We start from the raw sequence: 14,023 nt of genomic DNA, 5'->3' as shown, positions 1-14,023 counted from the left end.
GGCAGCTGAGCTGTGATGTATTTGGACACAAAATCTAACACAGTCTGATCGTCGTCTTCGTCAAAAACAGGAGCACCATCAACCCATATGAGACAGTGTATGTGTGGACTTCCGCGATGCTGAAACTCAACTCGGTAAAAGAAGTCAACGACTCTGCCTAGGGGCTCTGCAGGAGATAAGAGCAAATCCCTGAATAATGCCTCAACACGCTTATCAAACATGCGCATTGCTGTCACAGGATTTCTTCGCAGTATGTCACACTTAGCTGACCAGTCAAGCCCTTCAAAATCGACATCTTCACCTTGCTGCCTTTTTATTGCCTCAATAACCTCAGGCCATCGCATTTCAGCTGCAGAAAACGTACAGAAGAATGTAGGAGTTCCCAACTGTCTGATCATGGCAAAAAGATCTCTTGTAGTTTTCTCCCAATAGGCTGGAGTTCCCCTTAAAGGCTGCATAAATCTGACGGCGTCTTTGTTTCGCACTAGTCTCTCCACCTCACGTTTATCTTGCAACATTCCTGAGGTAATATTTCTTCCATCCCTCGTAAACGGTTTTCCTTTCCTGAGCTGTATTGTCATGCTCGATGTTGCCAAATGCATTTCTGTCACAAACTGTGCAAAGAACAAGAAGTTTGTGTCTCTGGCGAAACGATCATCAACACCAAAAAGCCTTATTTTGAAATATTTACTGGGTGTTCATTTAAGAGGTCTCTCTTCATCCAGTGTGTTCTGACCAGTCGGAAACTGTACAGGGAAAGCCATGGCCTCCAGTTTAGGTGTTTTGAAAAAGCTGACAGGATTATTTCTTTCGGCAGGCGCAACAGAATAGATTCCCTCGCTGAAAGATAATATCTCCTCTGCCACGTCACACGGCTGAAGGCATGATTCCAGAGCGAAACCACCGTTTGGCATGTCACCTTCTTGCTCGTCGTCATCTCTCTGCTCATTTGGTTGTTCACCATCACATGACAACATGTCTATATCCTGTTCATTTTCAGGCTCATTTTCTGCCTCACACAGTGCATTACTCTCACACCTGTCAATTTCCATTAAATCAGTTTCATCATAATCATCTTCCTTCATTGTAGCATCTACATCATCATCTTCATCATCCTCATCAGGAAGTGTTGGATCACATAACTCAGCCTCATCTCTGATAGTTATGTCCTCATACTGTGGGTGGATCTCTTTGAGTTTATGCAGTGCACGCATGAGTTTAGACCATGTTACTGTCTGAAAAAGTTGGTGACCCTTATAACACAATCGTCTCTTCAGTTTTACTCTCATCACCTGAGACTCACTTCTCAGTCTGGGTAAAGCTTCAATCGTTTCTTGTACCTCAGACGGGACACACACAACATTTCCTCTTATCAGTCTCTGGCGGCCTTTAGGAAGAGGAATAATCTTGGCAAATGCTATACATCTGGATGCGAGATGCCTTTCCAATATGTTGAGATCTGACAGCTCAGGTGGGATATCAGCAAGCATTAAGTTGTTGGCTACAGCGAGAGCTGGCATAGCTCCATCTTTAAGATGATCATGACAGGTGTAACAAATCCACTCACTTCTTCTCTCATCAGGCACCTTGCAGTGTTCACAGCCTTCATCGCAATCATGCACATACTTCCCTGTCAAGCACGCTGCAACTATATGTGGATTTTTGACATAATTTGACCTTGTGCAGGGGCGGACTTGGTTTGGAAACGAGGCTTTATGGCAGACAGTGCAGACATAAGTGGGACCTTCCTTTATATTAGATCTGAAAACAGAAATGGCCTCTTTGATTAAAGAGTTGTCATTTTCTCTGTCACTCTCACATGTTTGTCGATTTATCCATTTGTATTTTTTTTTAATTTTATTTGCACATCTCATTTTAAACATATTTCTAAACGGAAGGTTGTTTTTAAATCGGTCTCGCATTCTTTGTCTCATTAGTTGTCTGTGTCTATCTCTGAAAGCTTTGTCATTTGCATAACGCTGAGTCATATAAGAGCGCCGCCTCACTCTGAAGTCAACAACGTTTCTGTAAAACGTTGTCATTCTTTGTCTTTTTTTCATTCTAAACTCAGGGTTTTCTCTGTATGAACTGTTCATTCTTTCTCTTTGTTTCATTCTAAACTCAGGGTTTTCTCTGTATGAACTGTTCATTCTTTGTCTTTGTTTCATTCGAAACTCGCAATTTTGTCTGTATCGGGTCGTTATATATATATATTTTTTTTTTTGTATTTCAGGATTGTTTTGATAGCGGTAGTTAGCACACTGACTTTTTCTTTGTTTGACTGTTTCATCAGAATATTTACTGCTTGAGTAACATTTTTTCTTTGCTTTATATGTTTCATGTGAAGCATACATTTTCCTTTCTTTCCTTTTCTGATTCTCCTTTCTTTGCGATACCTTTTCAGAGAGCAATAGTCTCCTCTTAATTTTTCTCCTTTGCTGTTTATTAAGTTTTTTCAGTTTACGCGAGACGTCATCACTGGCCACAGTATTTATCAATGGAGCACTCAAGTTTGACTTACTCTCAGTTGCAGAATTCACACTGAATTTAGATGATAATTCTGGTTCACTTTGGATATCATCAGGCAAAATGACATGAACCTCTTTATGTTTCACAGAAGATACAGACCTGAGGTTTGTGGACTCTCCCTGTAATATGTTATCAGAGACATCTGTTGCATCAGTGTTTACCTTTGAAATAGTTGAGTTTGAATCATTCAGCGCAGTATCATGTGATGCGACACAGTTCGAGCTGATCTGGCTAGACATCTCTGGTTCAGTTTCCATAGGAGTGAATACTTCATGTACAGATTTGTCACCGATGTGTGCACTCAGGCTCGTCTCCTTTTGAAGAGCAGTTGATACAGCAGCAGTGTAAGTTGTAGGCTGACTCTCTCTGTCTGAGATAGCAGTATTCAGGATGGCCGTGTTCACATTGTAAAACTCCACAGGCTTCAACTCATAGTTACAGGAGGGCTGTGTACCCAACATTCTGTGATACTTCAGAAGGCGATCAATCATATCACTAAGATGTGTGAATGTCAGCATGACAGCAGTACCAGGAGTGTGAGACCCAGGGTGAAGGGGCAAACCTTTGGCTGTTCTGGAGTGTGGATCAAAGAAACCGTATCTGCCGGACTTTGTTCTGAATACGGCAATGCATAATGCACTCATCAGGAGCAATCCATACTGGACATCAGAAAGCAAGCAGCTGAGTCCGGCCTCTAGGTCCAGAAAACTGTCTAGAGCTCCAGGTAACAGTTCTCCTAATGTGCCATATCTAGAAAGTTGTTCCATGTCCACATAATGTGTATGCGTGCGTGCAGGTACTTCATGAGGGAGCTCGTCAGTAGTCAGATAGATGTGATTAGGAAACATTTTCCTGACCTCTTTATACATTGCATTACCTTTATCCAAAACAAGGTCAAGATCTGCTCTGGTGATGTTTTCATTGTCGTGAAGGAACGCCAGAAATGTTAGCGAGTTGCAGGTACACTGCTGATTTCTGTTTTTACCATATTTAAGAGAGGCCTGGCTACGGGATGCACGGACGTGTCTTACAGAAGGCTGACCTGCCGGATTTACATAGTCTGCATGAGAAGGGCCTGCTACACACTGAGGATGTCCACTCTTTACATTAGCATAAGATGCCTGTGGTGACACATCACTTTGACCTCTGTGGTTTACCTGGTTAGCTTCAGGAGAAACTGCCACACATCTTTTCTTTACCATGTCAGCATAAGATACCTGTGGTACACCTAGTTCATCACTTTGACCTCTGACTTTTACTGGGGTGACAATAGAAGGCCTTGCTTCACCATCGCTGTAACATCCTCTCTCATCAGCAGAAACCTTTGGTGCATCGCTCTGACTTCCCTGTGTCACACTTTCATCATCACGAGACGCTGCAGCCATCTTCACCTCTCCACAGCTCTGAGGACCAACACATTCTACCTGTTCACCTGTTGTACCCTGAACCTCCTTTGACCTCTGCTGGCGCAGACTTTGAGCTTGTGACCTCTTACTCTTCCTCGGCATTATGATCCAAAACCACAAATCTTGTTTTATTTTTATTGTAGACAATCAAGATAATAAACACAATATGAATCGAAATATATTATTAACTTAGCAAGATAAGAAAGTAGATTAAAGCAGTATCTGGTCTTAGTAATGGCGATTTATATCTCAAAAATATTCTATTTATATTTATTTTAAAGCAAAACAGTAAGTGGTCAAATAAATGTTTTCCCACAAAATCTTTTCAAGTCTGTGAAGATATATTTAGAAGTAAAAGTTGACGTATCACACAAATTATATATGGATATACTGTATTTCAGCGGTACTTAAGTTTCTATATCTTCAGTAAATTGAAAACCAATAGGACAGGAATAGGGTTTATTTAGTATTTTAAGGCATGATCAAGAAATCTGTACAGTTGTTCAAATACTGTGCTTTTCTAAGAATAACTTTGGTATTTGTATATTTATGGTTTTGTAAATGCCAGATTTTTTTCAACCTTAATATATTCAGAGATTTATTTTAATATATGTAAAGAACACAGTTACTCCTTACAGTTGGTTTATTTATTTCACTTTATAAAGGTTTAACCAACAATAAAGCACGTACAAAAGGTGTTGATGCCAACAATGTGGGTGGATCTATAGACGAGGTACAAATATGTGAATGAGAGACAAATAACAAAATGTATGTAGTGTAATTAGTTTTACACTAGTACTACTCAAGTAAACAAAAACTGATTATGTGTACTCTGGTGTGAAGATATTTGCAGTCAGAACAAACCTTTTGGTACAGAGCTCCACAGCAACACGGCCCAGGAACAACTACAGCTCTTTTCTTGTATATATATATATATATATATATATATATATATATATATATATATATATATATATATATATATAGATATTTGGATTTAAATTTATTGTTAAGTACATTAACAAGAGACAGTTTTCTTCAATGATACACTTTATAACAGCAACTTATATATCTGGAAATGTACCAGATTTAATTTTGAATTAGTTTTTACAGTCCAATGTTTGTGATAAAAAGCTCAACAAAATGTGTGTTATGTATGTGTCTTTTCAATTAATTTAAATTTAATGAACAAACTAAAAAATACTTTACTGTTACCAAATAGAATATTGATACAATATGGACAATTCAAAAATACAATAATAAGGTTTTTGCCAATTGAAAAGGCCAAATCAAATGTGTGTGAGAGAGAGAGACAGGAGAGGTAGAAAAAGTGTGAGCAGAGAAACTCACAGAACCATAAAACAGAATGATCGGGTTCCAATCAACCCATGAATCCAAAACAGATACCAGTAATCTGTTAATATCAGGTTCCAAAAGACAAGTTTGAAATATATCGTTCCAAAAAAACAGGTTTCTTGCAAGAATGCAAGGAGATAGAGCGGGATAGAATTAGAGGGATAGAATGATAGAATTTCCAAAATTTAGATAGATATATTAGATATGACAGGAGAGATAGAAAACCTCAAAATTAGATAGATGTATTAGATTTGACAGGAGAGATAGAACGTCTTATATTAAGGGATGAGTGGGTAGAGTGATAGGAGAGAGGTGAATGATCTCATAGATAGATGGAGAGGGAGAGGGAGAGGAGCTGGAGGCCAGCGGACCTGTAACACAAAATGGAAACATGCATTAGACATACAAAACAGAAAAAAAACATTACATAAAAAGTGATTGCTTTGAATATGTGAATATTTTTTTAACATCAAGGAAGGAACAGATTATTGGTATGATTTAGCTAAGAGGGACTTTAGTAGTGTCATTGTTTCACTAGGACTTTAGTAGGTGTCTCTAGGAAATCTCTGTATTCACTGACTTCTGTGTTCAATCACATAATGTTGCCTAATTTTTGCGTGTGTGAAGTATACTGTGGAGTGTCCAAGGAGTCACTAACACAGATGGTGAAATACTAACTAAAAGTATGTAGAGTGCACAAGCAGATGTGTACAGTAACGTTAAGACAGTAGTAGTATTTACTGCCAAAGTGTCAAGGCAACACACGTCATAGCAACGACATCATTCATGTGTGTGAACATACTGTCGAGTTGCCACGGGTAACCAACACTGATGGTCCAGCAGCAACGTAGAGACGAGGAGACAAAACATTGGGGAGAGGAGAGGATTTTCAGTTTCATTTTACAAGACAAGATATACACAACAATAATTTATTTTATTATCAAGATTTTTTAGATCACTGTAATATTAAATTCATACGTAATACATATGTCCAGTGGTGGAAGAACTATTTAGATCATTCCTTAAGTAAAATACTTATACCACAGTGTGAAAACTCCACTACAAGTACAACTACAAACCCTACAAACGTTGGGTAGCTTGATCTACAGCAATGTATCATGTTCTATCAGATCATCTGTATGGTGAGGGATAGAGCAAGACATATCCAGTTTTACTTTAGAAAACCAACCTCAGCTTATTTTAAGGGCTTTTCACACATACCTCATTTCGGACTTTCAGTTTGATCCGAACCAAAATTAGAGGTGTGAAACCTCCCCCAGACAGCATGTGAAAAAATTCAATTCAATTCAATTCAATTTTATTTATAGTATCAAATCATAACAAGAGATATCTCGAGACACTTTACAGATAGAGTAGGTCTAGATCAAACTCTGTACTTTACGAAGCCCCAACTATTACAGTGGTTGCCTCAAGAGCAAGCATTAGCAGTAGCTATTGCGACAGTGGCAAGGAAAAACTCCCTTTTTTTGTTAGGAAGAAACCTCGGACAGACCCAGACTCTTGGTAGGCGGTGTCTGACGGCACCAGTTGGGGGAGTGGTGAATGGTGGCAATAATAGTCATAATAAAGATAGTGAAGCAGTGATCACAATGGTAGTCATAGTAGTTCATGTCATAGTAGGGCACAGCAGGGCGTTACGGGGTGTAGTGTGGCACAGCAGCCTGGGTGGACGCGGTTGGACGCGGCAGGACGCAGTCGGACACTGCGGGGAAACGCAGAGCGTAGCAGGGTGTAGTAAGTCCATAGCGTCAGCTGCACCCAGGACCCCGGTGTAGGTGCCACCCAATTCCAAGGCGATGTTCTGGGTGAAGAAGAAGCAAAGGGACTCCGGGGAGAAAACTCCCCAGAGCTAGGTTAGTAACAGGCATTTCTGGGACTAAGATGCACACAAAAGGAGACAAGTGAAAAGAGAGAAGAGGGAGCGGCTCATTGTGTCCTTTGAAGGAGCTTCCCACAGCAGTCTAGAGTTATAATAGCATAACTAAGAGAGGCAGGCTAAAGAGAGGGGCCCTGGACCGGGCTCGTACTCTCCCCTGCCGGAACGGGCTTGTACTTCCTGCCTCCCTCTACTCTACTCTACTATGCTGCAACTCCTCACTCCCTAACTATAAGCTTTATCAAAGATGATGGTTTTCAGTTTATTCTTAAATGTGGCGACGGTGTCAGCCCCCCGAACCCAAGTTGGGAGCTGGTTCCACAGGAGAGGAGCCTGGTAGCTGAAGGCTCTGGCTCCCATTCTACTTTTAGAGACTCTAGGAACCACAAGTAGCTCTGAGTTCTGGGAGCGCAGTGCTCTAGTGGGACAATAAGGTACTAAAAGCTCTTCTATGTATGATGGTGCTTGACCATTTAGTGCTTTGTAGGTCAGGAGAAGGATTTTAAATTCAATCCTGGATTTTACAGGAAGCCAATGCAGAGAAGCTAATACAGGAGAAATGTGATCTCTTTTGTTAGTTCTTGTCAGAACACGTGCTGCAGCATTCTGGATCAGCTGGAGGGTCTTGAGGGACTTATTTGAGCAGCCTGATAGTAAAGAATTACAGTAGTCCAGCCGGGAAGTTACGAATGCATGGACTAGTTTTTCAGCATCGTTTTGAGACAGGATGTTCCTGATTTTGGCAATGTTACGAAGATGGAAAAAGGCTGTTCTTGAGGTTTGTTTTAAGTGGGCGTTAAAGGATAGATCCTGGTCAAAAATGACTCCTAGATTTCTGACAGTAGTGCTGGAGGCCAGGGCAATACCATCTAGGGTAGCTATATATTTAGATAATGAAGTTCGGTGGTGCTTGGGTCCCAGCACAATAACTTCCGAGTTCAACATCAGAAAATTGTGGGTCATCCAGGATTTTATATCTTTAATGCACGCTTGAAGTTTAGCTAACTGACCGCTTTCGTCTGGCTTGATTGACAGATATAATTGGGTGTCGTCTGCGTAACAGTGAAAGTTAATTGAGTGTTTCCTAATAATATTGCCTAGAGGAAGCATATATAAAGAGAAAAGAATTGGTCCAAGCACTGAGCCTTGAGGAACGCCATGGCTAACTTTAGCGTATTTGGATGGTTTATCGTTAATATTAACAAATTGGGATCGCTCAGAAAAATAGGACTTAAACCAGCTTAGTGCGATTCCTTTAATGCCAACTAAATGTTCCAGTCTCTGTAAGAGGATGGTATGGTCAATAGTGTCGAATGCAGCACTAAGATCTAATAAGACAAGTACGGAGACAAGTCCTTTGTCAGCAGCAGTTAGAAGGTCGTTAGTGATTTTCACCAGTGACGTCTCTGTGCTATGATGCTTTCTAAATCCTGACTGAAAGTCTTCAAATAGACTATTTCTATGCAGAAAGTCACACAATTGATTAGCGACTACCTTCTCAAGGATTTTGGAGAGAAACGGGAGGTTAGATATAGGTCTATAGTTGGCTAAGACCTCAGGGTCGAGGGTGGGTTTTTTCAGAATAGGTTTTATCACAGCTACTTTAAAAGACTGCGGTACGTGACCCGTTAGTAAGGACATATTGATCGTATCTAGTAATGTGGTGTTGACCACGGGTAGTGCTTCTTTAAGTAGCTTCGTTGGAATGGGGTCTAAGAGACAGGTAGTTGGCTTAGCTGAAGAGACCCTTAACATTAATTGTTGGAGGTCTAAAGGATAAAAGCCGTCTAAATAAGTATCAGGTCTTATCGTTCTCTCTAGCCCTCCTGCGCCCAATGGTGAGTCGTTGGAAGCTGTGGGCAGAAGGTGATGAATTTTTTCTCTAATTATAATTTTATCATTAAAAAAGGTCATGAAGTCATCACTGCTCAGAGCTATAGGAATAGATGGCTCAATAGAGCTGTGACTATCTGTCAGCCTGGCTACAGTGCTGAAAAGAAACCTTGGGTTGTTCTTATTTTCTTCTATTAGTATTGAGTAATAGTCTGATCTGGCATTTCTGAGGGCCCTCCTATAATTTTTTAGACTATCTTGCCAATCCACACGAGATTCTTCCAGTTTGGTGGAACGCCATTTACTTTCAAGTTTTCGTGAGATTTGTTTTAATTTGCGAGTTTGGGAGTTATACCAAGGTGCTAGTTTCCTTTCCTTCATCATCTTCTTTTTGAGAGGAGCAACCGAGTCTAAAGTAGTCCGTAGGCAGGCCGTAGCAGCGTCTACAAAGTTATCAAGTTGGGAGGGACTAGAGTTAACATAACAGTCCTCTGTTATATTAAGGCATGACATTGAGTTAAGTGCTGTTGGAATAGCTTCCTTAAATTTAGCTATAGCACTGTCAGATAAGCATCTAGTGTAGAAACTTTTATTTAATTTCGTATAGTCTGGTAGTAGGAATTCGAAAGTTATTAAAAAATGGTCTGATAATAAAGGATTCTGCGGAAATACTATTAAATCGTCAATTTTGATGCCATATTCTAGCACAAGGTCGAGGGTGTGGTTAAAACAGTGCGTGGCCTTATGCACCCTCTGACTGAAACCAATAGAATCTAGCAGTGAATTGAAAGCAGTACTAAGGCTATTGCTCTCAATGTCCACATGGATATTAAAATCACCTACAATAAGTACTTTGTCTGATTGAAGGACTACGCATGATAAAAACTCTGAGAATTCAGATAAAAACTCAGAATATGGACCTGGTGCTCGGTAAACAACAACGAATATAATTGGCTGTACTGTTTTCCATGTTGGGTGTTGAAGATTAAGAACAAGGCTTTCAAACGAGTTATAATTTAGTTTAGGTTTAGGATTAATTAACAGGCTCGAGTCAAATATGGCTGCAACTCCCCCTCCTCGGCCTGAGCCTCGTGGAATTTGGGTATTATTATGACTGGGAGGAGTGGCTTCGTTTAAACTAACATATTCGTCATGGCCCAGCCAGGTTTCGGTGAGGCAGAATAAATCAATGTGGTTATCTGATATCAATTCGTTTACCAATAATGCTTTCGATGACAGAGATCTAATATTTAATAGTCCACATTTGATTTTCCTATTCTGTTCTATCGTTGCAGTGGTTGTTTTAATTCCAATTAGGTTGTTTAGTATAGCACCTCTTTTGTTAGCGTTTGGTTTAAACGGTCTCAGTCGGGGGACAGACACGGTGGTTATGGGATTATGAATGGGTGATTGCTCTGAAGGGAGCACAGAGGGGCGTGTAGCGCTGTATCTCTGATTATTGACTTTGGGAGAGTGTGTCTGGTCAGTGTGCTTGTGGGAGTGTTTACGGGATGTAAACAGTCAATCAGAGGTCTGGGTATGCAGGGCGTGGTGCAAATTTCCACGTAGCATCTGGCTTCCGCGTGTATTGGGATGAATCCCATCCCTGCTGAACAGGGAGCCACGTTCCCAAAACAGATTGAAGTTGTCAATAAAACCTATCCTGTGAATACTGCATGTGAGCTGGAGCCAGGTGTTAAGGGAGAGTAGTCTGCTAAAGAGGCCTGATCCGCGACCTAGAGATGGAAGTGGGCCCGAAATAAAAACCGACTTCCCAGTGCTTTTTAAAGCCTCAATGAGAGTGGTAAAGTCTCGCCTTGTGCGCTCACACTCCTGAATCCGAGTGGACATGTCGTTATGTCCACAATGGACCACGATGCGTTTGATAGAGGTCGGAAATGAGGGTATCAGGTCCATAACTTTAGCCAGGATGTCTGCAACTTTGGCTCCGGGAAAACAGTGTGTGACAGCATTATGAAACCGTAGGTCTCTAGTGATGGAGTCCCCAATAATTACTGTGGTTAGGGGGAAGAGCGGACGAGGAGTGGGGGGGTGTGGGTAGCCGGTGACGGGAGCAAAACAGTCAGTGTCGGTTTCAGATGGGCAGGGAAAAGAAGAGGAAGAATGCTTACCGTTCGGTTGTGGAGATTGTTTTTGAGGAACGTTGTCATTTGGCCGATCCAGGCAGTGTAGGCCACCGGACCGTCTGACTACCGCATCCCTCAGAAGCTTTCGCCGCGCGGTAGCAATCGTCTTCCGTGACGACGGCTGGTCAGTCTGCTTTGAAGCGGGGCGAGCCCGGTGAGCCGCACTGGCCACCACCGGCTCCGACTCCGACAAAGCATTGAAGCGGTTGGAGAGGCTGAGGGCAGGAGGCGATGGAGCCCTACCCGAGGCTCTCTTTCGGCCGCAAACCACCTCGTCCCCAAACAACTCTTCTCCATCAGCTCCAACACGATGTAATAACTGTCCTCCGTCTGATACAATTCCTCCGTTTTTATGAGACACGGGTGGTCGAAACTCTGCTAATTCCTGGAGTTAGAAGTCCTTACTGCAGCCTGTAGAGTCCATGCTAATTGTCTGCAAACTGTCTGCTAGCTTCATTAGCCGACCTCGTTCCGTCTACCTGCACCGTGTTGCTGGGTATGTTTGTTTCCTTCATGTTGCTGCCTACACAATATAACTATCCTCACCTTTTTCTGTTGAGTTTTCACCCCGGGACAGCCCCCGACATCCAGCAAGCGCTCCCACTGTGGAGCGTCAATATCCTGCGTCTTCTCTCTGAGCAGCCATCTTTAAAAAGTCATTGACAACACGTCAATCGTGGCAAGTGTAGCCAATCATATTCCTTTTCCAACGGTATATTGCATGATAGGAACAACCAATGGGTGAGTGAGGCCAGCGTATCCACGAGGTGACAGTGCGCACAGATCCGCTGCCCCACGCATGGATGAAATAATGAAATAGTAAATAGGAATACAGTAACAGAAATATGTGCAGAATTAAGACAGTCGAGACGGCCCAGTGTTTGGTGGACCGGGTACACTTTGTTCACTTAATAGCTTACAAATCATCCACGGGATCAATTACGCATCACATGAGTTTGCCCACCCGACACAGCGTTTGTTCCTGGGGAGATGGATCCGTGCGTCTCCTGTGCGCCATGGATGTCTGAGCCTCAGCAACTTCAGATTCACAGACACGATTGCATTTTATTACCGATCTTTTTGTTACACAGTGAGTAAGATATTTTAATCTATGATAAATACAGAGGATGACTTAAAGTATTTTAAAAGTGGATTTATCATTCATTTCCCGTCCTCATGTTTAACAGAGGTTAAGTAGCCTGCAAATTAAACAGTTAATAGTGTGAACGACGTGAAACAAAACAAACTTTTATGGAGTATCAGCGGTTATAATTATGTTTTTTCATAGACAACGTCACAGACGTATGCCCTTAAGTGAAGTGGAAACTTTATTTTGTAATGTTTGTTGATTTTCGGCACTTTTCATTTAGAATTCGCCACGTTACAGTGCCAGACAAGACTTTGCGGACGGTCCGCACATTCTCACGACAAGTTATGTTTGTTATATCAATGCACAGATGCAGGCGGCTCTGTTGGCGGTGAATGGACGAAGCTATGAATCTTCTCCAAGTTGGGCCATGAATAAACAACCCAGCAAGGAGAGTCTTAAGGGCAAGGTGGAGGAGATCTTTGGGCTGGGACACCCGCAGCCACCGAGCAAACAGAGTGAAACCAGACCATCCGAGTTCATCATTACGACTGACATCATCAAGGAGCACAACTGGACTGCGGGGGGTCAGTTTTCAATTGTGTTGTTTTCAATGTTTGTTCATATATTTTTCATTTTTTTTTAATTAAAGTTCAACTTTTTTATAATCTATTTGTCTCTATTTTTCTTTCTATTTATATGTTTCTACACAATGCCTGTGCGTTTGCCCTGTTTATATGACTTGAGTCCTTTAGCACCTAAGCTGATGTTGATGGGCCAGGCAGAACCCTACACACTAGGCAGGTATGTCTGGAAAAAAGCCTTTACCTCCTGACCTCTGCCACTGAACTAAAGTTGCTGCAAAACAACTGAACAGCAAATCCCTCAAAGTCAACCAGAATCATGAAGACATCAGGTAAAACATCTACAGCCAGATGTGGCTGCCTCCAAGTCAATCAACATCCTCTTAACAGCGACCAATGAGATCAGCTCAGTAAGTTTCATGGATTTCTGTAACTTGTTCCATGTAGAGGGAACATTTTCAAGGTGTAGTGCAGGGAAATATGACCTGCCGTGAGCACGGTGTATTTTATTTTGAAAAGTAACTGGATGTTTTATTTTGTTTCTGTGCTCCACTTCCTATCCTGCACAATCTGAATTGTGCTGAATTGCTGTGGAGCTCTCCCTGGCTCGTTTAGAAGACTTAAGATATACAGAGGACGTTCCTTCCTACATTCTTCAATAAAGTTTGAAAAAAAAAAAAAAAACGGACATTTCCATACATTTAAAAAAACCCAGCCCCACAAGGACGCCTCGGACAGCAGGTAAAAAGTGGACATGTCCGTGCAAAAGAGGACTTTTGGTCACCCTACGCTGGAACAACGGAGAGGTTTCGGTGAAAGTGTGGAGACGCTAACGGAGGCGTTTTGGTGAGTGTTTGTGTGTGTTTTTGTCGAGTTTAAACACACATGACTATTGGACCTGCATGCTACTGTTCCGTTCATTCGTGGTCTTAGGGCACCATCTATTGACTATAGTTAGGCATATTGCAGAGTGATTTGTTGCTTATTTCTCTTTAATTTGTATATACAGTATGTGCATGTATTATGTACAAGTTATATTTACATATTCTGTATTTCCACACACACCCACACGAACATATACTACTGCAAGTAACAAGCATTGTATTCACCTGCTGGACTTGTCAATAAATCGGTTGAACTAAAACATAAGGTTACTCTTACCGGAGTACATAACCAGATAGGTA

General features: G+C 41.5%; 1 long non-coding RNA gene across 1 annotated transcript; it reads right to left on the bottom strand.

The window, feature by feature from the left end:
• LOC118495349 lies at nt 1-11,547 on the bottom strand. The gene is made up of 3 exons (XR_004897728.1): nt 11,453-11,547; nt 3,714-3,717; nt 1-10 (listed from the first exon to the last, which is right to left on the bottom strand). It is a non-coding gene; the product is annotated as an uncharacterized LOC118495349 (long non-coding RNA).
• Between the last annotated feature and the right edge of the window lie 2,476 nt (nt 11,548-14,023).

The sequence above is a fragment of the Sander lucioperca genome, chromosome 6 (genome assembly GCF_008315115.2).
Source record: "Sander lucioperca isolate FBNREF2018 chromosome 6, SLUC_FBN_1.2, whole genome shotgun sequence".
Classification (NCBI taxonomy): Eukaryota; Metazoa; Chordata; class Actinopteri; order Perciformes; family Percidae; genus Sander; species Sander lucioperca.
The sequence above is the reverse complement of the archived record's forward strand: the minus strand, read 5'-3'. Positions and strand labels throughout refer to the sequence as shown.